Here is an 18370-nt window from a genome sequence, read left to right on the forward strand (position 1 = left end):
TAATGTAGATGTTCTGCATTTAATATATACTTCCAGTGGAATTTCATTGTAATTGAGCACTAAATGATGTCTACTTATGGTAAAGTGGTTCCAGAGTTTTCTGTAATAAATAGGTTTTAGTAGAATAGAGGATCCAAAATTCATCACTGAGTCTATAGTAGTCTCTTTATGCCCTAATTGTCATTGATGGTCTTTACTGTATTATTTCCAGACAGTTCATAATTACTCCAGCTGAACAAATGATGATTTGTGAATGGAGTAAGACATTGACTGGATTATGTGATGCCATTGTTTTTTTTTTTTAATGCTCTGGTTTCACAAATACAGCTGGTCTCCTCTGCATTGATGAGTTCTTCTTTCAGATTCTGCCAGCCATGGATTAAAAGTGTGTGTGTGTGTGTGTGTGTGTTTTAAATTTGCACATGTACTTCTCACATCCAGACTTTCCTCCTTGTCATCTTCCCTGGAATAATTGTACATAACAACCACTCACACAGAATTTTCATGGGTTAGGTGTTTTAATCTAGTGATAATTTAAAGTTTTAAGTGGCTATCTCTAGGATCTATACAAAAGATTTGTGTATCCTAAGATTTTGGTGTCTGAAGGAAGTGCTGGTACCAATCTCCCAGTGTCACCAAGGCATGACCCTTTTCTAAAATCATTTGACTCCTCCCTATATACTGTCACTATTAATGGCAGTAGAATCATGACAAGGTCATTTGTGTAGTGACAGTGAGAGTAAAATTGCATTCACAGAGTGCTTACTATATTTTAAGTAGCCTGTTAAGTGACCGGTGGTTAGTATCCCAAAGGAAGCTCACAGCCACATGGTAGCTCCAATTCCCAGCTTAGTGTTAGGTTTGTTGGGAATCAGGGACTTAGGAATTTTAATGATCCCCTGATAGCTAGACAGGCTCAGAGATGGGCTTGGATTCATATCAGTTTGGCTTTAGGATTCAAAGTCTGTGCTTTGAGGCATGGTACCAGTCTGTGGTTAATAGGTACAGAATTCTCAGTAAGCAGTTGGAGAAAACTGGATTCCTACATGGAAGAATTCCTTCCTCCTTTCTTTTCTTCTTCTCTTTCTCCTTCTCCTTCTCTTTCTCTTCCTCCTCCTCCTCCTATCCTGGACTCACTTTGTAGACAAGACTAGCCTTATAATTACAGAGATTCTCCTGCCTCTGCCTCCCTGAGTGCTGGGACTACAGGTGTGACTCACCATGCCTGGCTTCCTGTGTTTCCTTATCATAAGTAGGATAAACTCATGGTAAATTGAAAATTCATTAAGAGAGCTTCACTGAGAGCTAACTCAAACTTAGAAAGACAAATGCCATGTTTCCTTTCATTTGTGGATGTTAGCTTTGAACGTTCAGATATTTGTGTTCTATTTGGACTAACAGAGAGGTCAGCAAATTAGTAAGGGAGGAGTCTGGACCTCAAGCAATGGGAGAAAGAACAGAATGGTATAAAGAGTTAAAGGGAATAATGGATCAGGAAAGGTTACATGTGGAGAGGGATGGGAAAGAAGGGCAGAGGAGGGGATAAAGTAAAGCTAGGGTTATATAGAGCTGCACTACCATAGAATATTCCTAAAAGATGCAAACACACACACACACACATAGAATGAGCTTAAATATAGTTATTCTATAATGGGGGTAACAATACCCCTATGACACACCACAGGATAACAAATAAAAAGTTCAATGCCAGGGGCAGGAATGTGTTATCTCATTTGAAGTTATTGGCCTGAGAAGTCCCATAGATCCCCAAACATTGCGGTCCATTGACATTTCTCTAGATGACCCTCCAGACTTTGATGGTAACTCCTGTTGCTGAGGACACCAGCACTTGAGTCATAGAAGATGAAGCGATCAAACTGGTACTCAACTGGGAGCTTCATCTCTACTGGATAGCTGTTTCATAATGCTGGAAGTGCTATGCATGCAACCAGAGGACCTAACTGTGAACTCTTTATAACAACAATTGGCCTGGCGGGACATTGGTGCATTAGTGGATGAATGTTGTGGAAGCAACCAACCACTATTCAATTTAAGGCCCACTCCACAAACTGAAGCTCATAATTGGCACCATTATTAGGGCCACGAACATGTGGCTAAATAGGTCACAGGTTTTGGGGGGAGAATGTACTACTATTACGTTCCTAAATGGGCACACTGTTAAGCTGACTCGATGAATTATTGTTGTACCCACCGATTAATGCTTCCCTCAACCTTTATAAAAGTTTTTTTTTTTTTTGCAGTAGATGACAAATATCATAGGTACTTTTTGCAGTAGATAACAACTAATCAGCTACTGGTAAATGTACAGAGAATGAGAAACTGTGGAGTGTTCGGTCTTAGTAAATAGGACATCTGTATCCCAAGTCCTCCTCCCAAGGCTCCGGGATCATTCAGAATAATGGGTGGGAAGAGTATAAGAGTCAGAGGCAGTGGCTGACTACAAGGAAACAGTGTTTTCCGGACACAGTAGTGCAGTTGCTTATGTGAATTCAGAGAAGCCAGGACAGCATGCACACTACTGCGCCATCTCTTTGTTTCATGGATTTCTTATTTCTAAAGCATGGAATTTATGTGCTCAACATAGTTCTCCGAGTCGCTTCAAGTGTCTGTATTGCTTCGGTAAAATGGACTAAGAAATTACTCAACTGATCAACCAATGTAAAATTCCCCTAAAAACTCCCCTGGGCTGGTAACATAGCTCAGAGTCCGACAGAGCACTTAGAATGTGTAAGGCTCTGGGTTTGATCTCTAAGACCCCTTCCTCACCCTGCCCTCAACCAAAATGACAAAAACCAAACAAAATCCCCAAATCTTTCCCAATCCCAGCTATACAGATGGCATTACTCACGTGCACAAACTTTGCAGCCTGCAACCCCCAAATCGCTTCCTCATAGAAGGCACCCCAACAGCCCCTGCCCTCCCGCTTCCCTCCACCAGGCCTGCACTTTCTCTTTAAAGCCTTTGATGCAGCTTAGGACTTTGAACTTTCATTTTACTCAGCTGTGAGCTGATTTTTTTTTTTAAGGTGAAGAAACTGAAAACGTTGGGTAAGGGTTGGCTTGAAATGGGACCATGCTGCAGAACTTGACCCTTCCCCCTATATACACTTGCACATGCACTCAGTAGGTCTTCAGCTAACTCCTAATGAGTGGTTGCCAGAATCAAGCCCTTCTACAGAGACTACAAGACTATGGCTACTTAAGTGTCCACGAGAGGAAGAAGCAATTCTTTATTGTTAGTGCCAACACCTTGGATAATATACTTTTTATCTTTTCTCATAATGATAATGTAGATAAATTTCATAAATCAAATCTCTGCAGTAAAAAGGTTAATAAGTTTATGCTATGTAATTGAAAGCCATATTAGTGATTAAAAGGATTTTATATATCAGTTTTCTGGGTCACCAACTAATTATTTTCAATGGCCGGTAATAAAACACAGCAGCATGCCTGGCTAGACATTGCAAGCCATCAGAAGCTAAATCATGTGGAAAGGGCTCAAGCAGTTACCTTAGGTTGGCTGGGTTTTCCCTTGGGATGTGGAGCCATTGAAATCTCTGCTGTTTGTTTTGTGTCTCGCTTACAAGATGTTGTGAAGCTTTCTTTTACTCAAAGTATGCAAGCTAGGAAGTCCTTCCAAGTGGAAAAGGACATGGTGGGCTCCCAGGAACCTCAGATAACCGTAATCGGTCATATTTAATGTTTCATTGACAACAAGGTCATGGCTTAAGTGTGTAACGTACTTGGCCATGTTTGCAAAGAGTGGGGCATTTGCCAAGAAAGGGGGGAGTCGGTGAACTAGAACAAACTGATGTTTATTAAACTGTCCTTAAAATGTTGCAGGAAACATAATTCTAGATTTGGATCCACTAGAGGCCACTGAAGTAATTCCTTGCAAACTCAAGGTTAGTGAAGGCCTCTTCTAAGACACAGAGACCACTGAGATCATGGCTAGACTGCAGCAAGCTGATGTCCAAACATGTCTGATTTCACACCCCAATAAACTAAACCATTGAGATACACTTACTCCTGATTTCATGCAGCGCTACATCAAGTTGTGACAACAACACAGATAAAATGCTTATGATTGGTTTTGGATTTGTGCGACACTGAAGATCTGTGCGTACAGGGGGTTAGGCATGGCAACTGAATTGTATGAAATTTCTGTCATAGGTAACTGATGTGCCTGGAACACTGTAAGGCAGAGAATATATAGAAGACAGAGCTCCCTATCTGGAGGTTGAGGAAAGGTGAGCAGACTTAAGATATGGAGGAAGCACTCGTGGGGAGCATTTGTTTTAATTTTTGCTATTATTCCTTAAGAGAAGTTTTGATGTGTTATTTAGCTGTAGAGTCGCCACCTCGAGAGCCATGATAGGATTGTTTGCACAGTCAAAATCAAACCAAAATATAAATTTGTGGCCTTAACATCTCAGCCAAATCATTCAAGTGTCCTTTGTCTGACACTTGGATGTCTAGTTTTGTATTGTTATGGAGAAAAATTAAATTTGGGGACCTTCTGCATATTTGAACTTTTGTTTTTCGGGTTCTGGAATTACCTTGCGAGGTAAACAATGTGTTGGGTCCTCTGTGCTTATGTGTGCATGTACGTAAGTGTGTGTGTGTGTGTGTGTGCATGTGTGCATGTGTGCGTGTGAGTGTGTATGTGTGTGTGTGTGTGTGTGTGTGTGTGTGTGTGTGTAGGGGGAGTCAGGGACAATTTTTAAAGCCAGTCCAATGGAACTCCACAAAGGCAGCACTTGACAGATGCATTAGATAGTTTGAATCACTAGTTTATTTTCTTCAAAGGTAACTGGCTTGTAGATGAAATAAACAATGAGCACTGACCTATAGTGAGGAAATGTGTGCATCGGCCATGGGTTGCTCTGTGGACTGTGTGTGCAGCCTGAGTTGCTTCCCAAAGGAAAAAAATGTGAAGACTCAGAACCATGCAGGGAAGAAAGACAGAATCTTCTTGGGGTCCAGTGGAAAGATCATGATGCCAGGAAAAGTGGCTTCTCACCTTTTAAGCATCCTCAATCCACTTGTGGCAAAAGCATCCACAAATTCCTTTAACCATTCAGCTATATCTTAGAAGAAATAGTGAGGACCAGGAAGTTTGGAGGGCAAACAAGTAGAGAAGTATGGAAGGGAAGACGTAGAGGCCAGGAGTCCGACACATATATTCCTACTAATAAGAAAGCAAACACACTTTTTGCTTGTGACACAAGTGGCATTTGTTATTGATGGGAGGTATGTTTTGAATTAAACCAAATTTATATATCATCTTTCCTCCTGACGGGCCTAGGTACCATTATCAGGCCTTGGTGACTCACGTGGGCATTGCAGACAAGGGTTAAATACGGAGGAAGGCCTAGTCTGGGCTCTAGGAACTGAGTGCGGGGCACTTGGGTATGGTGGAAGAGTAGGGAAGCCAAGGCTGCGATCTACCATCCCAGATTTTCATGGCGGATCATGCTAGAAGGAAAAGCCATCTCTGTCAAGGGCATGATCACTACTGACCCTGAGAGGGAGTAAGTATACAGGAAGGCAGAGACTTGCCGTTTCCTGAGAAAGATGAGGAAAATCATACTTGTCATCTCTGCTCCTTTTCCTCTATGGCTTATCAGAGCATCTACTAACTTTTTATACCTCCATCCTCTCTCCAATAAAAAAGAAGCACCTTCACCTTGTTTCTCCTTTTTTATTTATCTGATGAACACAGTGACTCCGGAAGAGAGTCCTACCAGTGGACTCACCTGTTATTATCAGGGAATGATCTGACACTTGACACAGCCTCTTGGAATGAAGTACTTCCAAGGAGGGGCAGCTTAGCTAAGGCCAGGCAGGGACTATAATGACGTAGGTGAGGGCAAGTAAAAGGAAAAGTCCATAATGAATATAGTCAATATTTTATCAAGGTATTTAAAATAATAAAAACCAGCAGTAAAAATCTATGATGACTGAAAGTCAGATATCAAGTTTATGGGCCATGATTAGGGTGTGGAGAGTTGGGGGTCTCTGTCTCGGGGTCTGCAGAGACGCATGTGTTTTTAATTGAGAACTTGATATTTGGTTTGTATGGACTTGGTGCTGGTGAAGCCATAATGGGACAGTGGCTGCTTCTTGGGCTCAAGCTTCCGGTCCCTGCAGGTTCAGGAGGGCACTCACTGACTCAATAATACACTCTACAATATATTCCTCTTGATTTCAGCTGGAGTAACGGAGAGTCTGCTTCCAGTGATCAGTTTCCCCTGACAAAGCTAAAGAGAAATGTCCATTTTTTCCCATCTTTGCAGAGTCAGAGAGCCACTGACTTAGATTCAATCTTCTCTTTCAAGTTGCAAGCAAATTTTTTGTAGCAATAAGAAAGGCTTTAAAAAATATTTTTATAGGTGCCTATTTGTTTCCTAATGATAGAGGGGAAAGAAAGGGTGGATTTGGGCAGAAGGGGGAAATGGGGAATATTGGGAGATGTTGGGGAAGGGTAAACTATAACAATATATTATATGAAGAGAATCTGTTTCCAATAAAAAAAACACCTCTAACCCCAGTAATACAATCAAGGTCTTTTTATTTTTGCATGATTCCTTATTTGACCTGGTCATCATGAACATATTATTTGTATTCTGCTTTTTTTTTTTTTTTGGTGAACTTTGAATACCCCAAATTTTGTATGTTGTTCCATGCCACAGTGTGTTTAGGGAATTCTATTTTTTGTTTCATATTTTATTTATTAAAGTGCTTATTGTTAGAGTTATAAATTAGATCCCATTACTCTACATAACATGTAATGTAAAAGTGAGTATGCTCATCATCATGGATTTTATTTATTATTTTAAAATTAGGAACCCAGAAGTCTTGTTTCTGAACCAAAAAAATTTTATTGTTCTCTTAGTGTATAATTTATATTGGCATAAATCTTGAAAAGTACTTAAAATATACAGTGGAAAGAATAGAAACAATAGAATTTGAACCAAAAAATTTAATATACATAAATCAGTTTATTTGAAATTTAAATGGGAACAGGGAAAGTATATCTTTAAATTTTTATTAATTTACAATATGGTTAGATTTCCGAATTGAACAACAGATAACTTTTTTTTTGTGCTTGTAGTTTTTTGGTGACACTATTTCTACTTTATTCTCAAACCAGAGATATAATCATATTATATGCTTTCTTGAAAAAATACTTTTAGTATCTTTGCTAATAAAAATTACAAATTTAAGTTAGAGTTACATACAATGTAGATACTTGGTACCCAAATATTAACTTAAAAATATTTGAATGTGTGTTATGCATGTGTAGATATATTGTGTGTGCATATATGTATAGGTATGAATGAATACATATATAATTGTGTCTGTATGCATATATGATCATATATGTGTAGTTCATATATATGTAATGAGAATTTTGGAATTTTGGTTTCTTTAAAAAACACAGACATACAAGAACATGTTTTTGTTTTAATTCCACGTGTGGGGATATGGGCTGCTTCTCAGTAGGGACTACGACTGGTCTCATGCTCTAGCAGAGGCGTGATTCTTGTCAGCTGCAGATTCTTCAGTTGTGTGATGTGTGGAATTCTGGGGCTTTTCAGAGGGTATATAAATGCTAGGGTCCCAAGAGTTGAGGTGGGTTGTTTGTGGTTGCTGTTGCTTATGGGTTGTTAAGTAGTTATGTGCAAAAAGAAGAAGAAGAAGAAGAAGAAGAAGAAGAAGAAGAAGAAGAAGAAGAAGAAGAAGAAAAAGAAAAAGAAGAAAGTAGACATACTAATAGTGAGGATCAAACCTTCTCTAAGGAGGTCGACACCCCTAACCATGAGTAAGTAGTCTAACAATAATGATACCCCATTTTCTTTCTATCTATCATTTTTTGTCTCATATCTACTGTTAGGGGATTGAAAGGGAAGAAGAAAAGAGGAGGCAAAGGGTGGATCAAAGAGGAACTCACAAAGTAGCAAACGCTGGACACACACACACACACACACACACACACACACACACACACACACACACACATACGCTCGTGTGTTTGTGGTATATGTGTACAGGTTCATGTGTGTGTATATGTATATATATATGTTTATGCATGCTTACAATTATTTTTTAATAGTTTCCTATAATATAATGCATACAATATATCTTGATATTTACTGCCTACTTCTCTAAGCCCACTCCAACTCCCAAACCTCAACCCTCAAAACCAACTTCACATCCCCTGCCCATTTAAAAAAAATAGTCCGTCAACTCCAATTTGTGCTGCTTATATTCTTAAGGGTGTGGGCCCATCCATTGGAGCATAGTCAACTTACCAGGGGCTGCACCGTACTCCTCTTGCAAAACCCACCCGCTGTCAATGGCTCCTTAGTTGGTGAGGGCAGTTACTGAACCTGTCTGCCTTCCATGTTAGGGTATTGACTTGCTTGATTTTGTGCCGCTCTTCTTACACAGAAAGCCACAGCTGCTGTGAGTTCACGAGTGTAGAGGTCTGGATGATAGTGCTCTGGTCCTCCCTGACTGGGAAGCATCCTCCTCGCTGCCTAACTTTCATAGTTTCTTAAGTATTATGCAGAATGCGGAGGATGCTTCCCAGTCAGTAATGTGCACATGTGTGTAGGGACCAGCAACAGATGTCAGGGTGCCCTCCTCAATTCCTCTCCATATTAATTAAAAAAAATAATTATTTAAAAATGACCGATAAATACTGAAGCAGATGCTGGGGCGCAAGCAGGCTCTATGTACTCCTATTGAGTCAGCACTGGACTAACAATTGAACAAATATTCCTGATTTATAGCTTATTGTTTCCCTATAGATTTTTTAAAAATCAACACTTTACCCCAATCCAACAGTTTGAAACATGAAATTCTGTCTCAAACTCATTCAACATAATAAAAGCAGAAAGGCCAAAAAAAAAAAAAAAAAAAAAAAAAAAAAAAAAGAAAAGTACCCTCTGAGTGGCCAGCAGTCTCCTGTCATTGCAGCTTGTTCTAGCTGCTGGCACACATGCTTCCAGCAGACAACGTGAAGCGAATAACTTGAAAACCCACACTGGCTGTCAAAAGGGGTTCCCAGACGAGACACAGGAGCAGGAGGCGACTAGCACATCACCAATATGAATCTCCAACGTGAATGCATTTAAGAGAAGTCAGATGTATTTCATCTTGAGGGGATGGTTCTAGGGCCGCCTTGCTTACCAAAATCTGTAGATGTTCAAGTCTCATATATAAAGTCATAGTACTTACTTGTAACTTATGGGCATCCTCCTGCGCACTCTAAGTCCTTGCTAGATGAAATATAGTGTCTGATATGGTACAGTATCTATGTATGCACTTAAGTTTAGAGAATCACAGGGAAATGGCCTGCACTTGTTCAGTACACTCCTAACAGTATTGCTGGGTTATTTCCAACCTATGCACGGTAAAATTGATGGGCGCAGAACCCACAGACCTGGAGGGACAACTGTTTCTCCCTCTAATTCATACACAGTGGAGTCCGGAGTCAAAGTCACTGCCGTCTTCAGCACATCACCATTCTGTACCTTTCTCCGGTGTCTGGCTTTTCTGTTTGGATAGCACAGCTTGCTGTGGCCGTCCTGCTAGTGACCCACACCCACTGTCTCAAGGGTGCTGAGCTTGTAGTGCCTGCTCATTTTTAGGAGGCTTCCTGGTGGCTCCTAACGGTACAAGGTGCCTTCAATGAATAGTAATGACCTCAAATGATTGATAAAATGAACCTTTGAAATGAGTGAGTGTTTCTCCCATTTTGTAGATAATTCAGATTTTAGCAGATGTTTATAGCTCAGACAAGCTCATGTGGTAGAAAGTTGCCACCGGAATTTGTAGTCAGCTTGGACTGTCAATAGTCCTTGTCTACCTACTTTTATAATTTTCTAAAACAATGTACATTTTATTATTTGTTTATTTATTTGTGTGTGTGTGTGTGTGTGTGTGTGTGTGTGCATGTCCTTGCCACAGCATATGTGTGGAAGCCAAAGGACAGCTTGTGGAAGTTGATTCTTTCTTTCATGTTGGGTCCCTGGAATTGAACTCAGGTTCTAAGGATTAGTGGCAAGATTTTTCACTGAAAATCTTCACGAGCTCTCTACTTACTTTTAATTAACCACAAAGCAACCTTTTTCTTTTTTCCTTTGGTGGAAATGGGTTAGGCGGGAAAGCATGCAGAGGACATCTGAGACCCAAGACATCTCCAACTTTCCGATGAGTCGCAAGTCCTGGCTTGGGATGCTGCAAACCACGGTAGCAGTCTGGGGTCCTTATGATGAGGAGGAGAAGGACCGGCTTCAGTGTGGGAGGCCAGGATGCTCATGATGGTCACCAGTGCACATCAAACTCTTGAAAAGGAACTAAGTAATGTAGCTCCAAGGGTCAGCATCAATCCAACATTTTTCCCGTTCTCTTCTGTGCCAGAAGATTTGAAGCTCCCCACCTGATGCTGTTTCCTGTAGGAACAAAGGTAGCAGAAGTGAACGAAAGACTGACTGAGTGAATGAATGAATAAGAAAATAAGCATGCGAATTCTTATTGTCTGTGAAATCTGTAATAGAAAATTTAAACCATGTCCAACCCCCGGGGGCCAGGTAGTTGCTTCTGATTTACTGAAAATCAGGTTTCCAGAAGATGAAAGCTGCCTAATTTTAAATTAGCTTTCCCTGTGCTTTGGAAGTTGCCTCCACTACTGTTGAGGATGGTGGGGACCGAAAGAGCCTGCGGCATCTATTTAACAGGCAAATTTATTTGGTGTCTGGGCAGAATCCTTTGAGGGTTTATAATCTGAGAAATAGATTGTAAATCCTCTAAATTAGTGGGGCCATGCAGCTTGTCCAAGATCAAACAGCCAATGAGGGACACCTGAGACATCTAGACCAGTTTTTCCTTCTGACAGAAGATGGCTTCACTTTTGGCACGGAGATCATCCTTGTAAATGAACCCTCAGACTCTGGAAGTTACATACAGAACTGTGAGGGGTAAGTGAGAAACCACCTCACCAGACTGTCCACTGAGGCAGTCCCGGTGGCCCAAGGAAGGGGGTCATTCCCAGAGCTGTGTTTCACGAGCCTCACATACCTGGGCATTCTGCAAGAAGTACCAACTCTGATTGACTCAGCCTGGGATGGGTCTCTTGGGTCTAAGGGTCTGGGAGGGACCTAAGGGTTTCTTGAGCCATTAGAAGCTTACATGTGGTGCATTTGCCTTACTGGTGTACTGATGAGGCAGTGACTTCTCAGTGGATTTACCACGGACGGGGCTGATCTTGTACATAGTTATTTGAGGTCCTTGGAAGCCACTCTCACCGTCATTTGAAACATCTTAAGCTATCATGGCAACTGCTATTCTTTGTTGAGTACCCGAATCCAGGCACCAAGCTCATTCAGAGAGGTTCAGAGTCAAAGGAGTGTTCAGACAAACTCTGAAACCCCAGTGGGGACTGGAACTAAACAAATCCATTTCTCTTTTGTTTCTTGCTTAGTTTCTCAGTCAACTGTTGCTCATCAAGACTGCCCTCCAGTGGTGGCCCTGGCACCAACCTTTACACAGGCGAGCAGTGCATTTTCTCATGGTTGACTGCATCTACAAACACCAGATGCTCACTGGCCTAGATTCAGCCTGTAACCCAGAGAGGAGTGTAGGTAGTCAGGGGGCCAAGAGGCTGTTGATACTGAGGGCTCAGGGCTTGGGGGAGGCCTGATGGAGTACGGCTACTGCAGCAATCATTTGCACCCATTGGCTTAATAGATGAGCCAACGGCAATGCAAAGATGCTTTACCTAACTTACTTGCTCAGTGAGAGAGCTGAGCCACACCCTCATCTCTCCGTGCTGTGGACCAGGTACTTCCTCTTATGGTGTATGTACTTCATGATTTCATGGGCCCCACTGAAACCTGCCTCTTCTCCTTCCCACTCTCTTCAAGAAATCATTTCTGTTTTAATATTTCCTCAGGAAAACCACAGTTGAAAAAGTGATGGATGCCTCCTTTCTGGGGCTCCATCCAGCTAAGCCCCTACAAATTCATTCCATGAGTTTGTCGTTGGATAGCCAGCGCAGAAGGAGGCACACTACTAAGATTAATCATTTTCCGAGGCTCAGGCTTGAGGTAGCCCCAGATGTACAGAGCACTAAGTGCTGGCTGCTGATGACTTTCAATGTCCAAGGTAGGCTCTCTTGGGGACTGTGATCTATTTTGTTCTGCAGTACCCTGGGTGGACAATGGGTCTGTACAGCCTTTCTGGGGCTCCAGCAACTCTCTGTGGGACTGCGAACCCCAGGATTTTTGTCATCCATCAGTGTGAATGTCACAGACCCAGCATGTCTGGTACTTTTGGATCCCATGTGATGCCCTACCTGTGTCACCAGTATATACTCTGCTGTGGTGGCCCACTAATGACACCTCTCCACCCTGTGAGCCTTGCCGACGATTACAGCTGCCTTTGAAAGACAGAAGGGGGCAGCTGGATAGGAAACGAGAGGGGAGATAGTCTCCCATTTTGAGAGAGCTGCCCTCACTCAGTTCAGTCTCACTGAAGGTACATGGACTGGACACTGTCTATCTAAGGTTCCATGTCTGTAGCCAGGGTAAAACAAAAAACACTGAGATCTGCTTCCGATTAATCTGCCTATAGACACCAGTGCAAATTTTATTATCACAGTGGTGGTATTTATGGGAAAGCTACACCTGAAATCTGAAGACCTTTTTTTTCTCTCCTTCTTCTTCTTCTTCTTCTTCTTCTTCTTCTTCTTCTTCTTCTTCTTCTTCTTCTTCTTCTTCTTCTTCTGAGTTTTAGCTACATATCCACAGTACGCAAAACTGGGCTTATCTCTGAACCTTTCTGAATTCTGTTTAAATTCCCGTTTCTTGCTACAGGGATAACTAGACAACGCATGGCAACACACCGATTAGAAATATAAAACACTGTTCCAGAGGCGGTTTTTTCCTATCTCACCACGACTGGAAAGATGAAACTATTTAGACAAACATTTAAGGGAGAGATGGTGGGACAATCAAAAGGTGGCAATTCTTCAATAACTCTCTACCACACTCGAACACGTAGAATCTCCGTTAACAATGGCCCCGATCTCCTTGGCGACCGTTTTCCTAAGCATAAATTCTGACGCCTCCAGCAAACATGGTCCCCTTTGTTAATTGCAACTTCAGTGGCCTCCCTGGGGGTCCCTCCTCTCCTGCACCCTTATAAAAAATGTGTGCATGCCTGTGGCTGTCTCCACAGCCTTTGAAAAAGCTGTATAAAAGGCCCCCTTTGACATTTTCCCTCCTCCCCTTTCTCTTTTCTAAGTTTCATTGAACATTAAAAGTTTTTATGAGTATGGAAGAAAGGCATCTTGCCACTTGAAGTTAAGGTGTGATTCAAATTACAGGATGGCAGAGTCCATTTCTAAAGTGGTATTTAACAAGTTTCACAGATATCTTCTTTTATAGGACATCTCTCCTGGTGCAGAGACACAGAAAAAGTGACGGATTTTTAGAAGTCTCTATAACTGTCCTTCTGCCCCGACTCCGCTTGTGGCATAGCCTGGGCTGCTTACTCTTTCCTTCTATCCCCCCCTTTTTTTCATGGATGAATCTTATTTCCCCAAGAATGCTGTCCAAGTGTCCAAGTGGCCTTCATCAGTACACTCTCTCACACACAGGTGACAGAAGTTTGATGAGTACCAGAGGACCCGGCCTCAGTGAGCCAGTATGTCTGTGGCTTTCTGTCCATGGGGATCACTAGTGTCATTTTATGCCAAGCAGAATGCAGAAGCCAAGTGTTTTGCTCCATAGTAAATGAAAATGATCTAGGAAGTAATTGAAGCATAGACCGTCACGATCAATTTTTGCAGAGTTTTGCTTGTGAGAGCTATAGGTGTTTTCTCACAAAGAACTCACAAACAACCCATAGCCAGGTTGCTCCCTTATTAGCTGAAAGGGTAGGCAATATTATTGACTCAGAAATTAAACAATAAATTTTAAAAAGTCCTACCACTGTAAGCTACTGTACTAAGTGATACCTGCAGGTCATTAATGAGAGGTTGGAAGAGCTCTTTCTCTCTCTCTTTTTTTTTTCCTTGAAACATTACCTTCCTCCCCCCACCCCCCACGACTGAGTTTAACTAGCTTGTTAATCTGGTCAATAATTCTTAAGTTGTTTTTTAAACAAGAAGGCTGATTTATCTTATCTGATTTATTATTATTATTATTATTATTATTATTATTATTATTATTAACCAAATAATAATAATAATAATTATTATTATTGTTAACCAAATAATAATAATAATAATAATTATTATTATTAACCAAATTAGTCAGATAATCACCTAATTGATGCCCTTTACTTCACAAGTTGATCCAAATTGAATGTAGAACAGATTAAAACTATATCTGTCCCCTACCAATTAAAAGAGGAAGCCCCTTCTTACTTATTGTAGAATTGACTGTGCTCCATAAATGGTGATCTAGAGTGGGGTTGAAGGATAAGACTGGTGAGAAAATTTTTGTGGTTCTTTTTTCCCCATCCACCAGACTATCATAGCCACAGAGACTAGGCAGCCCCTTTGGTTTGCCTACTATTGAAATACCTTCGAGAAGTAATAATAAAATCCCCCCAAGCCTACTCATATTTTCAACTGAGCTAAAGTACACGGGAGACAAATTACATTTTAAACTCACAAGACAAACCTCTTCTCTCTCCTTAAAGTCAAGCAAATCTGAGCTGACTTCACCCATAAATTCAAGAATAGAAAGTCATAAATTGAACATATGAAGGACGTTGCCTCTTCTCAAGTGATGTTTCCTTGCCTTAATGGATTTAGCTGTGGCAGGGAGTCAGAGAAAAGCTGTCTTAACGAAATCTTTGACTGATTATGCATTTTTTCCCTATTCATACAAGATAGATTCATCACTCCAATTTGTCAAGCTGGCGGAGTTCCAATTAATTACAGCCGGCCAAGCTCTGCTTGCGTTCTGCCCATGTCAGACCTAATCTAGTGCCTCATTTGCTGGCCGCCCGATGAAGAGGTATCAGAGGTGGTGTTCCTTGAGGTACTTACTGTGATGGATGCCCCACAGTGTGGCTGTTGGCAGAGGCAGAGCCTGGGACGCGCCTTGCCTTCAAGCCCAGCACTCATGGCTCCTGTACTAATTGAGGGCTCATCTGTATAGTGGATGTTGTGGCAGACTCTATTCTTCATGGCTGGGCTGAAGGCTCTCTGTGTCACACAGACTGCTTAAATATCTACATGGGTCCTAGGTTGCTGTCAGGTTTGTCCTTGCAAAGTGGAATAAAGAAGCCAACTTGTCCTTGAGCTGAGTTTTGGAGCGCTTTAGAGGCTGATGTTTGACACGGGAGGAAAAGGCAGACAGACACAGCTGGCTGCCACAGGGCTTTTGTAAGCATAGCTGTAGATCCTCTTAGGTATGTGTTTCTGAGTGTGTGTAGGTAATGCCATCCTGGTTTTGACTATGATGACTTTGTTTTCATCATTTTCGCTTGCCAGGCAACAGCCGGCTAGTAAGTATCATTTGTTAAGTAATGTGAGGCCCTCTGGACCTTGCTATGCCTTTTCTGATGCATTGGTGTGCTAATGTTTGATTGAGTGAGTAGGGCCAAGTGCTGTATTGACATCTTTAGACCAATTGCCATCCCATTTTGGATGAGAAAGCTTATCTCAGAGAAATTAAGTGGCTCACCCCAAGTCGCATAACTAATAAGTTGTGGTGACAAAGTATATCTGATTATAAGATTTGAGCTCTTCTAGGACCTAGGTTAGGGACTTAGCCACTTACACGTTATACCTCTAGTCTTCTGTTATTCGCCTTGATCAACACTCACTTTCTCTATCATCCATAAATGTGCTAATGTGAAAATGGCAGCCAGAGGCTGAAGAACTCTGTGTGTAAATCAGGCTTGAGGATTGGGGTGGCAGCAGTCTAGGATGCTGTCTGCTGCAGCTGTGTCTCCTTTAGACCATGGACTACAAGTCTCAGAGCTAATGCTATGGCTAATGCTTGGGCATGGTCCAAGACTAACTCAATGGCTTCCTTCTTTCTCTATTAACTTCACTCCCATATCTTCACCTCTTCCTGAAGGGCATCGAATCTGCATTCCCAACTGACCATGAAAGGCTCATTTGATGTATCTCAGAAAGTGTTTCTGCACAGTTGGCTCTGCACAGGGCAAGGTTCAACCTATGGGGAAATGGAGGTAGCAGGGAGCCAAGTGGATGAAGACCTCCTTGGTTTTTGCATTCATTGACTTCGCTGTGGTGTTGCCCCTCCTTGTCTTCCAGCATATAGTATGTGAGCACATCTGCTTAGCCTCAGGCTGAGAGCTCAGGCTTCTAGTGAATAAGTGAACAGCCAGCAATCGCTGCCTTTACATTGCTTTAGAGCTTAGCCTCATTTTAGTTTTTAAAACTTCCTTGCTTCCAAGGGGAAGTGTTGCTAGCTTAATCTTTCTACAGGGATACTGACTGATAGAAGAGTTAGCATCCCACTATTATAGCCTCTTTAAAGTAAATGCTCAAAGGGATTGTTTTATTTCACATCATATACATGCATACATACATACATACATACATACATACATACATATATGGTCTCATATAGCCCAAGCTGACCTTGAACATAAACTTCCGCCTCCACCTCCCAAGTGATGGGATTGTAGGCATACACCTCCTTGCTCAGCTGAACGATCGATCATTTTTTAAATGTAAATAAGACTTCCAGTGCATTAATAACTCAGCATTTACATTCCTTCCGGGTCCTTAAATATAACATGTCTTACAGTTATCAGAAGCATATGCTGCACTTCAACAGCATTTTATAGACAACTTGTTCACCAGAAGGTGCTGGCATCCCAATATGTTTTTGCTTAGTTTTGGCGTCCTCCATTGTGATGAAAGAATAATCCCAGTGCAGTGGCGGGCGTCGTCTTTCTGAATGTAAATGAAGACACTGACAGCATGTATCTTCTGAAACAAGAAAAACAAAAGGAGCTGTTTATTCTTCCTTCCTTTAAACTAACTTTATGATAGTTCTATTGTGGGGAGAGGCATTGTACCAGGAGAGAATGAATGAGTTAAACCCAGATCTCATTTCTAAGGAACTTTCAGTGTAATAAATGATTTTTTTCCTTGACAAAGTGGATTTCTTATTAAGAGCCAATGATAATCTCATGAATTATCACTGTATTATGCTATGTCCATGGAGCCCCCTGGCTGTCAACAATGTGAAGTCTATCCATATTTGTTAGTTAATGTTTATCATTGTAATTTTCCCACACCCAGTCCACTTCTTCCTTCTGCTATGGTCCAGTCCCTAAAACAATACTGCTTCCCAAGGCTAAGGAACCCAACAGCACTATGTCCATTGTCTGATCTGAATGCCTAGAACTTGTGCTTCACCAGCTGTTAAACATCTGGGATGCCATTCCTGTCACCTTGGCTAAGCAAAGGGATGTCCAGATCACTTGTGAAAACATCTCTGTTCATCTCTGTAGGACTTTTCTGAAACAAGTTAGCATTTTAATGGGTAGACTGAGTAAAACAAGTGGTCCATCCTCACTGTTGTGGGAGGACAGCTTCCAATCCATTGAGAGCTTTAACAAAAGAACAACACAGAGGACTTCTGCCCGCACTGGACTGTCCATTTATCTTGCCTGCGGACTGCTTGTTCTGGTCCTTGGGTCTTGGGATGTCTACAGAGACTTAAACGGTCAGACTTCCTGTTCAGACTGGAGCCATACCACCATCTTTCTTGGGTCTCTAGCTTATCAACGACAGATCATGGGAATCTCTGCTTCCACAATTATGGGAGCCAACTGCCCCACCCCCTGCCCCCAATCCCCTTAAGTCTTTCGAAGTACCCATCTCTCTATTATTAAATCTCCTTTTCTGAGGAACCATGACTAACAGGGCAACCTTCATGCCACAATCTCCATCTAAAACTGTTGACCTGGGTCTCCCTTCTTTGATTCTCCAGATTTTGTGTCCTGTGTTTTGAGATTCTGTTATTACTGCTCAGTTATTTACAATTACGATATCACCCTGATTGAATGGATTAATTCAGCAGTATGAATTGCCACTCTTTATTTATTTTTCCAGAGAAGTATGCTCACAGGTTTGTGTGTTTGTATGTAGGTGTTTGTGCACACAGTTGAAAGGACAGTCCTGTGTGTCATTTATCAAATGATGTTCCACTTTTTTTTAATCCCTTCTCTCTCCCTCTCTCTCTCTCTCTCTCTCTCTCTCTCTCTCTCTCTCTCTCTCTCTCTCTCTGAGAAGTTTTCTCATTGGCCTGAAGCTGACCACATAGGTTAGGCTAGCT

The sequence above is a fragment of the Acomys minous genome (genome assembly GCF_964271855.1).
Source record: "Acomys minous genome assembly, chromosome: 2".
Taxonomy (NCBI): Eukaryota; Metazoa; Chordata; class Mammalia; order Rodentia; family Muridae; genus Acomys; species Acomys minous.